The sequence below is a fragment of the Arachis hypogaea genome, chromosome 14 (assembly GCF_003086295.3).
Source record: "Arachis hypogaea cultivar Tifrunner chromosome 14, arahy.Tifrunner.gnm2.J5K5, whole genome shotgun sequence".
In the NCBI taxonomy this organism is placed as follows: domain Eukaryota; kingdom Viridiplantae; phylum Streptophyta; class Magnoliopsida; order Fabales; family Fabaceae; genus Arachis; species Arachis hypogaea.
In genome coordinates, this window is record NC_092049.1 from 19,638,208 (window position 1) to 19,652,217 (window position 14,010).

Here is a 14,010-nt window from a genome sequence, read left to right on the forward strand (position 1 = left end):
ATTAGGAATTTTGTCCCCAAAATTCGAATCGCGTGATGTATCCTCCATGAAGCATTCTACTACCCATCTTGTCAACCTAAACAAGTCGTCAAAACCTCCCATCCACCATAGTTCTACCGTGTCGATGTTTCCTCTCGCCTTCTGCTGTGTCACTCTGATTTATTCATCACTAAGAATCTAACTTACTCTACTACCTCGAACAGAAATTTTTCCTTTAAACCAAATACCGCTTTTGTAACATTTTGCAAAGCTTTCAAAAAAAAGTTTAATCTAAAACCTTTTCAATGTCAAAGCTTTTTCAAAAGACTCAAAAATTATTTATTCTTAAATCAATTACTTTAAATCATGATTTTTTTAAATTCATTAAAATCCTTAAATCATAACTTTTCAATTTGAATCCCGATGAGCAGATATTTTATATGCTTTTTGGCATCATTTTCATATAGTTTTTAGTAAGTTTTGTTGAGTTTTTATTGAGTTTTTATAGGTTTTAGTGTTAAATTCATATTTTTGGATTTTACTATGAGTTTTTTTGTTTTTGGACAATTTTAGGTAATTTTTGGCTGAAATTGAGGAGCTGGAGTAGAAGTTTGATTCAGAGACAGAGAAAGCACTGCAGATGTTGTCCAAATCTGACCTGCTTGCATTCGGAAGAGCTTTTCTGGAGCTACCAAAGTCCGAATTGAGCTCTGTCAATGGCTATGGAAAGCTGACTTCCAAAGCTTTCCAGCAATATATAATAGTTTATACTTTGTATCGGATTAGAAAGCCCAAAACTGGCGTCCAACGCCATCTTCCTGCCCCCTTCCAAGCGTCCAGCGCCCATAGAGCAGAGACCAATGTACAAACGCTCAAAGAGGACCCCCTAGCTAGCGTTCCACACCCAAGAGACCTCATAGCACGTGGATCTCATTAAAACTCAGCCCAAAGACTCACCAAGTGGGCCCCAGAAGTAGATTTTAGCACTAAAAAGATGGTTTTACCCTTACTAGTCATTTGTTTAGTATTTAAGGGATTTTATTTATGTAATTCAGACCTTCTTCGACACTTTTACCATCATACACATTTTACCGTTGTATTTTTCATCCGTATGAGTTTCTAAACCTCCTAGGTTGAGGGGAGGAGCCCTGCTGAGTCCTATGAATTAATAAAAGTATTACTGTTTCTTCTTCGATCTGTGTTTGATTTATTTCTAAGATGTATATCCGATCTTCATCGTGGTGAATAGGATGATCAGACAATCAGCTCTATTCATCACATTAAGACGAACGTGCCTGACAAACACACACGTCTACTTGGGTTCGTGTGAATACGTGACTGGAAAGCACGAGCCAACAGCTATGTTTATACATCTCTCAGACGGCTAATCCACGACTTCATTGGGGACTTCTCGAGACACCAGTTTAGCCAATTTCTGGGGAGATTAGGGTCTCCGTTGTATAGGCTAGAATCCTAAGAAGCACCATCCTCTGATCCGAAAGATTCAACCTTGTCTGTGGCATTTTGAGTAGGATTGCCAAGAGAATGGACTGCTAAGCACTTCACCCTTCGTCAGATTAGATGACCACGGCCAATGGCAATCAATCTGTAGCAGAGGAGATCAATGACCATAGCCCATGGCGTTGATCACATACAGCCTGCCATAGAAGAAGATCATTCACAAGCAAAGAAGACAGTACTACCAGAGTTAATTCAGAAAGACAAAGCAACTCCAATCCTTAACCCTATTCCTATTACTGATTACCCTTTTCTTTATTTACATGCCAACTTGGTTTAACATACATTACTCTTACAACTTCAAATCAACAACCTTCTGATTTGCCTGACTAAGACCTGCAAGATAACCATAGCTTGCTTCAAACCACAATCTTCGTGGGATCGACCTTGACTCGCTCAGGTATTACTTGGACGATCCAGTGCACTTGCTGGTATAATAGTACGAAAGTGTGGGGATTCGTGCTACCAAGTTTTTGATGCCGTTGCCGAGGATTGTTGAGTTTGGACAAACTGAAGGATTGTCTTGCTCTCTAGATCAGGTAATTTTTAATTTTGTTAGCTTTTCTACTTTTATTTTCTTCTTCTCAATTTTCGAAAAATTAAAAACCTTTTTCAAAAAATATTTTTCTTTTCCTTGTTTGATCTTTAATTTTGTTTGAGTCTTGTGTTCTTATTGAGTCTTTTATTTTTTTATTTTCTTCTTAAAATTTTTGAAAAAAAAATCAAAAAGCTTTTCAAAAATATTTTTCTTTTCTTTGTTTAATCTGTGTTCTTGGTATTGAGTCTTCCATATTCTTGTTCTTTTTTTTTTCAATCCCAAAAATTTTAAAATTTCTTCAAAAACCTTTTACAAGAAATATTTGTCTTTTCTTTATTCAATCTTTATTTTTGGTGAGAGCCTTGTGCTTATGTTCTTGGTAAATTTTCATGTTTTTTGCGTCTTTCTTTCTAAGAATTTTTTAAAAATATTTTCTTTGGTTAATTCTTGTGTCAAGTCTTTAAGTTTGGTGTTTTCTTATTTATTTTCTTTTGATTTTCGAAAATCCTTGTTTAGTTTTCTAAATTATGTTTGGTGTTCTTTTTATGTTCTTCGAGTCTTTGAATTTCGTTCTTTGTGTTCTTGTTAGTCTTTAAAGTGTTCTTGAGTCTTAGTTGTGTTTTGATCTTAAAATTTTTAAGTTTGGTGTCCCTTTGTATTTTCCTCCAAAAATTTTCGAAAATCAAGGGTGCTAGATCTAAAAATTTTAAGTCTTGTGTCTTTTACTTGTTATTCTCTTTCATCATTAAATTCAAAAATAAAAAAATATCTTTTCTATCTTTATTTAATTATTATTTTCAAAATTTTTAAATAAAAATTCAGATTTCAATTTCAAAATTTTATCTTATCTTATCTTAATTTTCAAAATTTCAAAAATCAAATCCTTTCAAAATTAAAAATCTTATATTTTTAAAAATTTTATCTTTTTCAAATTTCAAATTTTAAAAATCAAATCTTTTTCAAAATCAAATTTCAAAATCTTATCTTTTTAAAATCTTTTTCAAATCTTTTTAATTTCCTATCTTATCTTTTCTAACTACAAAATTTTAAAATTCAAACTTTTTCAAATCTTTTTAGTTTCTTATCTTATCTTTTTCTAATTTCAAATTTCAATTTCAAATCTTCTCTTATCTTATCTCTTATCTTATTTTAAATTCAAATCTTTTCTTATCTTCTATCTTATTTTAAATTCAAATCTTTCTTAATTAATATCTTATCTTCTCTCTCTTATTTTTCAAAACTACCTAACTAACTTTCTCTCTCTCAATTTTCAAAAACTCTCTCTTCTTCTCTCTCTTCTATTTTCGAAAATTTAACATTTAAATTTTAAATCCTTTTAAATTAATTTAACTTAATTTTCAAAAATACTTAATAAATAAATAAAAACAAAATGAGGAATGCTAGGGGCCAGCAAATTTTGTGTTTTATAACCATCAATTGGTCATCAATAGTATTTTTAATGGTGTGAGATTAAATCCAATGGTGGGAGATCACTCACTTCTTTTTTTATGGTTAAGTGTTGGCCACAAAACACAAAAGTTGCTGACCCCCTAGATTTTTCCAAACAAAAATATTTAAATTCTTATTTATCTTTTTTATTTCTAATTCTTCTCTTTTTACTTCTATTTATTCGAACTCTACTCTCTCCCATCTTCCATCTTCACTTTTATTTCCCTCTTCTTCTTCCTTTTTCACATCTCACTTTAGAGAGGAGCTTCTTGCAAATTGGGACAAAGAGCTTTCTTCTTTTCCTTCTTTTCTTTTCTTCTTGTTTATGACCAGGAATAGGGATAAAAAACCCCTCTTGACTCCTGATCCTGAACCTAAGAAGACTCTAAGGAGACATTTACAACACTCCGGAAGAGATCTTTCAGAAAATTTTGAACAAGAAAAAGAGGACATGGCCGAACCTCAAGAGGAGCCCAGAAAGATCCTTGGTGACTTCACCATGCCTACCTCTGACTTTTATGGCAGAAGTATCTCTGTACCTTCCATTGGAGCTAATAATTTTGAGTTTAAGCCTCAGTTAGTCTCTCTTCTGCAGCAGAACTGCAAATTCCATAGACTTCCAATGGAAGATCCACATCAGTTCTTAGTCGAATTCTTACAGATCTGTGATACTGTAAAGACTAATGGACTTAATCCTGAAGTCTATAAGCTTATGCTCTTTCCATTTGCTCTAAGAGACAGAGCTAAGCTATGGTTGGATGCCCAACCAAGAGAGAGTCTTGACTCTTGGAAAAAGCTGGTTAATGCTTTTTTGCCTAAATTCTTTCATTCTCAAAGTTTGAGCAAGATTAGAGTGGAAGTTCAAACCTTCAAACAAAGAGAAGGTGAATCCCTTTATGAAGCTTGAGAAAGATACAAGCAACTGATCAGGAGATGTCCTCCTGAGATGCTTTCAGAATGGTCTATCATAGGCGTGTTCTATGATGGTTTATCTGCATTGTCCAAGATTTCATTGGATAACTCTGTAGGTGGATCACTCCACTTGAAGAAAACACCTGCAGAATCAAGAGAACTCATTGAGATGGTTGCAAACAACCAATTCATGTACACCTTTGAGAAAAATCTTGTGAACCATGGAATCTCTTAGAAGAAAGGAGTTCATGAAGTTGAAACTCTGAATACCATATTAGCTCAGAATAAGATCTTGACTGAGTAAATCAATATGATCTCCCAGCATCTGACTAGAATGCAAACTACAGCTGGCAGTACTCAGGAAGCTTCTCTTGAAGAAGAAGCTTATGATCCTAATCAACCCACCATGGAGGAGGTAAATTACATGGAAGAACCCTATGAAAACACCTACAATCCCTCATAAAGGAACCATCCTAAACTTTCATGGAAGGATCAACAGAAACCTCAGCAAGGTTTCAACAACATTCAAGGTGGAAGGAACCAGAATAGGTTCAACAACATACCACCATTCCCATCTTCTCAAGGGAATATGGAAACCTCTAAGTAGAGCATTTCTGACTTAGTTACTCTGGTTTCCATCCTCTCTAGGACCACTAAAAGTTTCATGAATGAAACAAGGTCCTCCATTAGAAATTTGGAGGTGCAAGTTGGTCAACTGAGTAAGAGGATTCCTGAGATTCCTTCTAAAACTCTTCCTAGTAATACTGAGGTTAATCCTAGAGAAGACTGCAAAGCCACAACCATGGAGGTAGAGGCCGAACCTGAGGAGAATGGGGTGGTGTTGAACGCTAGTGAGGAAGCCTTCACTGGGCGTTCAACGCCCAAACTGGCAGCAAGCCTGGCGCTGAATGCCAGTGAGGAAGCCCTCACTGGGCGTTCAACGCCCATCCTGGAAGAAGAGTTGGCGTTGAACGCCAGCCAGGGAGCACTGGCTGGGCGTTTAACGCCCAACCAGGTAGGTGATGAGCGGATAATTTATACGCTTTTTGGCATTGTTTTTAGTATGTTTTTAGTAGAATCTAGTTACTTTTAGGGATGTTTTCATTAGTTTTTATGTTAAATTCACATTTCTGGACTTTACTATGAGTTTGTGTGTTTTTCTATGATTTCAGGTATTTTCTGGCTGAAATTGAGGGACTTGAGCAAAAATCAGATTCAGAGGTTGAAGAAGGACTGCTGATGCTGTTGGATTCTGACCTCCCTGTACTCAAAGTGGATTTTCTGGAGCTACAGAACTCGAAATGGCGCGCTTCCAATTGCGTTGGAAAGTAGACATCCAGGGCTTTCCAGAAATGTATAATAGTCCATACTTTGCCCAAGTTTAGACGACGTAAACTGGCGTTCAACGCCAGCTCTCTGCCCAATTCTGGCGTCCAGCGCCAGAAGCAAGTTGCAAAGTGGAGTTCAACGCCCAAACTGGCACAAAAACTGGCGTTCAACTCCAAGAATGACCTCTCCACGTGTAGACTTCAAGCTCAGCCCAAGCACACACCTAGTGGGCCCCAGAAGTGGATTTATGCATCAATTACTTACTTCTGTAAACCCTAGTAGCTAGTTTATTATAAATAGAACTTCTTATCATTGTATTCACAGTCTTGGTTACTCCGGTTCCCCTCTGGGCCGAGACCAATGAACTCCATTATCACTTATGTATTTTCAACGGTAGAGTTTCTACACTCCATAGATTAAGGTGTGGAGCTCTGCTGTTCCTCAAAGATTAATGCAAAGTACTACTGTTTTCTATTCAATTCATCTTATTTCGCTTCCAAGATATTCATTCGCACTTCAATCTGAATGTGATGAACGTGACAATCATCATCATTCCCTATGAACGCGTGCCTGACAACCACTTCCGTTCTACATTAGATTGAATGAGTATCTCTTAGATCTCTTAATCGGAATCTTCGTGGTGTAAGCTAGAATGATGGCAGCATTCAAGAGAATCCGGAAAGTCTAAACCTTGTCTGTGGTATTCCGAGTAGGATTCAATGATTGAATGACTGTGACGAGCTTCAAACTCGCGATTGCTGGGCGTAGTGACAGACGCAAAAGGATAGTAAATCCTATTCCAGCATGATCGAGAACCGACAGATGAATAGCCGTGCCGTGACAGGGTGCATTGACCATTTTCACTGAGAGGATAGGATGTAACCATTGACAAGGGTGATGCCTCCAGACAATTATCCGTGCCGTGACAGGGCATTTGGATCATTTTCCCGAGAGAAGACCGAAAGTAGCCATTGACAATGGTGATGCATTACATAAAGCCAGCCATGGAAAGGAGTAAGACTGATTGGATGAAGATAGCAGGAAAGCAGAGGTTCAGAGGAACGAAAGCATCTCTATGCACTTATCTGAAATTCTCACCAATGATTTACATAAGTATTTCTATCCTTAGTTTATTAATTATTTTCGAAAACCCCATTACTATTTTATATCCTCCTGACTGAGATTTACAAGGTGACCATAGCTTGCTTCATACCAACAATCTCCGTGGGATTCGACCCTTACTCACGTAAGGTATTACTTGGACGACCCAGTGCACTTGCTGGTTAGTTGTGCGAAGTTGTGAACCATGGTATTGGCATCGCGTTTTTGGTGCCATTGCCAGGGAAAGAAAGAGCAATGAATTTTACATAATCAAAGTGTAATCACAATTTCTGCGCACCAGTAGGCTTCCTGGCGTTGAACGCCAGTGAGGAACCCCTCACTGGCCGTTCAATGCCCAACCAGGCAGGCTTTCTAGCGTTGAACGCCAGTGAGAAACTCCTCACTGGGCGTTCAATGCCCACTCACCCAGGGAAGCTGGCGTTGAACGCCAGCAAGGACATCCCTGCTGGGCGTTCAATGCCCAGAATGCTAGAGAGACTGGCATTTAACGCTAGTCAGGGTGGACAGCAAGGGCGTTCAACGCCCAATAAGCTGACAGAGCTGGCGTTGAACGCCAGTCAAAGCACACCCTTTGAATGCCTAAATCCCACTCAAGAACCCTCTAGCCCAAAACCAAAGGAATCCATAAAGACCATTGAGGTTCCTTTGCATGCACTTCTGCAGTGCATGAGTTATGATGAATACTGATCCTCTGATGAGGATGAAGACACTAGGAAAGAGCAAGTTGCTCGGTACCTAGGAGCTCTTATGAAGCTGAATGCCAAGTTATTTGGTACAAAGCCTCTGGAGGAAGAATCTCCACTACTTGCCAAAGAACTCCATGCTTTGGTTCAGCAAGAGCTACCTCAGAAGCTTCCAGATCCTGGATGCTTTCTGATTCCTTACACCATAAGCACCATGACCTTTGAAAAGGCTCTGTATGACCTAGGATCAAGAATTAACCTCATGCAACTCTTTGTAATGGAGAAAATGGGCATCATTGAGGTGAAATCTGCAAACATCTCATTAGAGATGGCAGACAAGACCATGAAAAAGCCATATGGCTTAGTGAAGGATGTCTTGGTTAAATTTGAAAATTACTACATCCCTGCAAACTTCATTGTCCTGGATATTGGAAAGGATGAGGATGACTGTGTCATCCTTGGAAGACTTTTCTTAGCTATTGCAAAAGCCATGATTAATGTAGCTAAGGGAGAAATTATTTTCCAATTAGGAGAGGACTATATCTTATTCAAGATGTCTAATCCTAATTTTCCCTCTGATAAGAAAGAGACAACTGTGCAACACCTAGTGTTCCAACCCTCTCTTTCTGTGCAGAGCTTTACAGAGTCCCCAGACATCAATTCTAAGTTTGGTGTTGGGCAGCCCTCAACAAGCTCTAAGTACAAAGGTACTAAAAAGAAAGTACCTAAAGGCTGGAGGGACAAGAAAGTCACAACTGAAGGCTTCTCACCTGGCATGAGAGTTGTCTTCACTAAGAAGCCAGCCTTACCACATACAGTGAGTCGTGTCCTGTCTCTAGAGCATGTGGAGCTCATTCATGAGAGGACAGAAAGAAAATTCACTGTAAGGGGTGAAACTCTGAGCCTTTACTCACCTCCTTAAGAAGCTAACTGTCAAGCTAATGACGATAAAAGAGTGCTTGTTAGGAGGCAACCCAACCTTACTCAACTATATTTATTTTCTTTTATTTTGTTTTTCTTTCAGTTGATGGAGTCATTATCATATGCAGCATTCAGAACAGAGACAGAAATTTCACAACAGTGAAAACAGGACACTATGGATGGAGTGTCAAAGTTGAACGCCACTAGAATCAACTCATTTGGACTTCTGTAGCTCAAGTTATGCCCATTTGAAGGTGAAGAGGTCAGTCTGTCAAGCACTCCAGTGTACCACGCCCAATGCTTGGCGTGTGTTGTAAACTGGTGTGCCACGCCCATTCTTGGCATGCCACACCTTCAATGATGCACCAAAACTTCCTCTCTGGCCATTAGACCTGGCGTGCCACGCCCAGGTTTGCAATGCTGAAGAAAATGGTCTTTTTCACCTTCAAATTTAACGTCCACTAGATAGTGTTATATATCGTTGGAAAGCTCTTGATGTTAGCTTTCCAACACTACCAAATTCATATATTTTGGACTTCTACAACTCAAGTTATATTCCTTTGAAGATGAAGAGTTTAGGCTGGTAACTCTGCAGGGACGTATTTTGCTCTTTGTGTTGTCAGGGCCAATATCTTCCTCAATTTTAGTGTTCATCATAAAGTGTTATATATAGTTGGAAAGCCCTGGATGTCTAATTTCTAATGGCACTGAAATCACATCATTTAGAGTTGTGTAGCTTAGGATATCTTCATTTGAATGAGAGGAGGTCAGGCTGGCATATGCCCCGGCGTGCCACGCCCATAGTGGGGCTCAAAATCACTTCTCTAGAACTCAAGCTTGGCGTGCCATGCCCAAAACACCAAGTGGCATGCCCTCTTTAAGATCTTGGCTTCACAAACTTGGCGTGCCACGCCCATAGCACCAAGTGGCACGCCCATGTTGGAACTGCATTCTTTCTAGCTTGGCGTGCCACGCCTAGAACCCAAGTGGCATGCCCAAGTCACAATTAAGTTTGACGTGCCACGTCTTCGACATCAAGTGGCACGCCCATGTTGAAATCTTCAATCTCCCTTGCTGGAATGTTGGCCTGGCGTGCCACGCCCAGAGCACCAAGTGGCACGCCAGCTTCCTTTGCTTCTTTTGTGCTTTTTGCTTCTTTTTCCACCATTTTCTACAAAGTTAAACAATTCAAAGAAATCAAAGCAATATACAACTTAAGCACAAAAATACTCAATAATTAAGCAAAATCAATGAAAATTAAAGGTGAAAAAGCATAGAAAAACATGACATGATGCGCAGTCATCACAACACCAAACTTAAACTTTGCTTGTCCTCAAGCAAATAAAGAATCATGCAATAAAGTTTGACAAACCAAGGTGAGAAGAGTAGCAATTTTTATGTTCATGGTTGACTAGTTTCTTATGCATGCTTGATGAGCGGATAATTTATACGATTTTTGGCATTGTTTTTAGGTAGTTTTTAGTATGTTTTAGTTAGTTTTTATTATATTTTTATTAGTTTTTATTCAAAAATCACATTTCTGGACTTTACTATGAGTTTGTGGGTTTTTCTGTGATTTCAGGTATTTTCTGGCAGAAATTGAGGGACTTGAGCAAAAATCTGATTCAGAGGCTGAAAAAGGACTGCAGATGCTGTTGGATTCTGACCTCCCTGCACTCGAAGTGGATTTTCTGGAGCTAAAGAAGCCCAATTGGCGCTCTCTCAATTGCGTTGGATATTAGACATTTTGGGCTTTCCATCAATATATAACTGTCCATACTTTTTTTGAGATTTGATGGCCCAAACCGGCATTCCAAGTCAGCATAAAATTCTTGGCGTCAAAACGACAGAACTGGCATAAAAGCTGGAGTTAAATGCCCAACCTGGCACCAAAGTTGGCGTTCAACTCCAAGAAAAGCCTCTACACGTGAAAGCTTCAATGCTCAGCCTAAGCACACACCAAGTGGGCCCGGAAGTGAATTTCTACATCATTTACTCATTTCTGTAAATCCTAGGCTACTAGTTCTCTATAAATAGGACCTTTTGCTATTGTATTATCATCTGGGGATCTTGGGATATGGGAATCTTTAGTTCATCTTTTGATCTCTTGATCACATTTTGAGGGCTGGCCTCACGGCCATGCCTGAACCTTGTTCTATGTATTTTCAACGGTGGAGTTTCTACACACCATAGATTAAGGTGTGGAGCTCTACTGTTCCTCATGAATTAATGCAAAGTAATATTGTTTTTCTATTCAACTCAAGCGTATTTCTTCTCCAAGATATTCATTCGCACTCAAGAACATGATGAATGTGATGATTATGTGACACTCATCACATTTCTCACCCATGTACGCGTGCCTGACAACCACTTCTGTTCTACATGCAAACAAGTTTGAATGTGTATCTCTTGGGTTTCTAATCCCAGATTAAAACCTTCGTGGTATAGGCTAGAATTATTGGCAGCCATTCTTGAGATCCGAAAAGTCTAAACCTTGTCTGTGGTATTCCGAGTAGGATCTGGGAAGGGATGACTGTGACGAGCTTCAAACTCGCGAGTGTTGGGCGCAGTGACAGACGCAAAAGGATCAATGGATCCTATTCCAACATGATCGAGAACTGACAGATGATTAGCCATGCGGTGACAGCGCATTTGGACCATTTTCACTGAGAGGATAGGAGGTAGCCATTGACAACGGTGAAATCCAACATACAGCTTGTCATGGAAAGGAGTATGATAATTGGATGAAGACAATAGGAAAGCAGAAGTTCAGGAGGAACAAAGCATCTTCATACGCTTATCTGAAATTCTCACCAATGAATTACATAAGTATCTCTACCTTATTTTATATTTTATTCATCTTTTAATTATCAATTCTCCATAACCATTTGAATCAGCCTGACTGAGATTTACAAGATGACCATAGCTTGCTTCAAGCCGACAATCTCCATGGGATCGACCCTTACTCACGTAAGGTTTATTACTTGGACGACCCAGTACACTTGCTGGTTAGTTGTGCAGAGTTGTGATAAAGAGTTGAGATTGTAATTGTGCGTACCAAGTTGTTGGCGCCATTGATGATCACAATTTTGTGCACCAAGTTTTTGGCGCCATTGCCGGGAATTGTTCGAGTTTGGACAACTGATGGTTCATCTTGTTGCTTAGATTAGGTAACTTTATTTTATTTTTATTCTTCTGAATTTTTAAGAATGAATTCTAGAGTTTCAGATGATGTTTTTATCATCACAAAAGCTAATTGATTCTCATCAATTTGGCTATTGTATGTAATGTCCTGCTGAAGCTTGGCTAGCCATGTCTAATCTTTTTAGACTGAAGCTTTAGACTAACATTGCATGATTCCTGGAATTCTTATTAAAAATTTTTGAAACCCTTATTTTTATTTTTCCCAATAATTCTCGAAAAATCCAAAAAAAATTATAAAATCATAAAACCCAAAAATAATTTATGTTTCATGTTTGAGTCTAGTGTCAATTTTTTAAGTTTGGTGTCCTGCATATTTTATTTAATTTCTTGCAATTTTCAAATATATGCATTATGTTATTTATTAATCTTCAAGTTATTCTTGATGATTTCCTTGCTCTGATCTTTAATTTCTCTTGTCTTGTGTGTTTTGTTGTTTTTCATATGCATTCTCAATTTTTTAGTGTCTCTAATATGAAAATTTATAAGTTTGGTGTCTTGCATGCATTGTTTATTTGATCTTAGTTTTCCATGTTTAATTGCATTTTGATTGTTCCTCATCATTAAAAATCCAAAATTTTTTTCAAAAATTATGCCTTTTCAAGTCAATAATACAGAGAATTAAAGATTCAGAACATGCAGTAGAGGAATTACACAGAAAAAGCTGGGCGTTTAAAACGCCCAGTGAGGAAGGAAAACTGGCGTTTAAACGCCAGCCAGGGTACCTGGCTGGGCGTTGAACGCCCAAAAGGGTAGTATTTTGGGCGTTAAACGCCAGAATGGATACCATTCTGGGTGTTTAATGCCAGGATGGCACAAGAGGGAAGATTTTGTTTTCAATTCAAATCTTTTTCAAATCACTTATTTTTCAATTATATCTTTTTCAAAATCAAATCTTTTCCATTTTTTTCTCCTGCCATTTTTGAAAATACTTGCTAACAATTAATGATTTGATTCAAAAATTTCAAGTATGTTACTTTCTTGTTAAGAAAGGTTTAATATCTGAATCATATCTTTTAAATTTCTTATTAGCCAAGTCATTAATTTTAAAATCAAATCTTTTTAAATTGTTTTTCAATCATATCCTTTCAATCATATCTTTTTAAAACCATATCTTTTCAATCATATCTTTTTAATCACATCTTTTTTAAAATAACTTTCAATCATATCTTTTTGATTTCTAATTTCAAAATCACTTAATTACTTTCTCAATTTTTATTTTCGAAAATCATCAACCAGTTTTTCAAAATTTCTTTTAATTATTTCAAAATCTTTTTAAATTTAATTTCGAAAATGCTCCCCCCTTCTTTCATCCTCTTCTATTTAAAGACTAACACTCCTCCTCAATGTGCAATTTGGACTCCCTCTCTCTATAAGTTCGAATTCTCACCTCTCTACCTCCTCCTTCTATTCTTCTTTTCCTCTAACACCTCAAGGAATCTCTATACTGTGACATAGAGGATTCCATACTTTTTTGTTCTCTTCTCTTTCATATGAGCAGGAACAAAGACAAAGGCATTCTTGTTGAAGCGGATCCTGAACCTGAAAGGACCTTGAAGTGAAAGCTAAGAGAAGCTAAAGCACAACTCTCTGGAGAGGACCTAACAGAAATTTTCAAACAAGAAGAAGACATGACAGCCGAAAATAATAACAATGCCAACAATGCAAGGAAGGTGCTTGGTGACTTTACTGCACCTACTCCCGAGTTCTATGGGAGAAGCATCTCTATCCCTGCCATTGAAGCAAACAACTTTGAGCTGAAACCTCAATTAGTTTCTCTAATGCAACAGAATTGCAAGTTTCATGGACTTCCATTGGAAGATCCTCATCAGTTTTTAGCTGAATTATTGCAAATCTGTGACACTGTCAAGACCAATGGGGTTGATCCCGAGGTCTACAGGCTTCTGCTTTTCCCTTTTGCTGTAAGAGACAGAGCTAGAACATGGTTTGATTCACAACCTAAGGATATCCTGAACTCTTGAGATAAGCTGGTCAGTGCTTTTCTGGCCAAATTCTTTCCACCTCAAAAGATGAGCAAGCTTAGAGTGGAAATCCAAACCTTCAGACAGAAGGAAGGAGAATCCCTCTATGAAGCTTGGGAAAGATACAAGCAACTGATCAAAAGATGTCCTACTGACATGCTTCCAGAATGGAGCATCATAAGTATATTCTATGATGGTCTGTCTGAGTTGTCAAAAATGTCATTGGACCATTCTGCAGGAGGATCTCTTCATCTGAAGAAGACACCTGCAGAAGCTCAGGAACTCATTGAAATGGCTGAAAATAACCAATTCATGTAAACTTCTGAATGGAATCTTGTGAATAATGGGACAAATCAGAAGAAAGGAGTTTTTGAGA

General features: G+C 37.9%; 1 non-coding gene across 1 annotated transcript; it reads right to left on the bottom strand.

Annotated features, from left to right (window-relative positions):
* Positions 1–13,688: 13,688 nt before the first annotated feature.
* On the bottom strand, positions 13,689–13,796 carry LOC112745538 (small nucleolar RNA R71). The gene has a single exon (XR_003173460.1). It is a non-coding gene; the product is annotated as a small nucleolar RNA R71 (small nucleolar RNA).
* Positions 13,797–14,010: the final 214 nt, after the last annotated feature.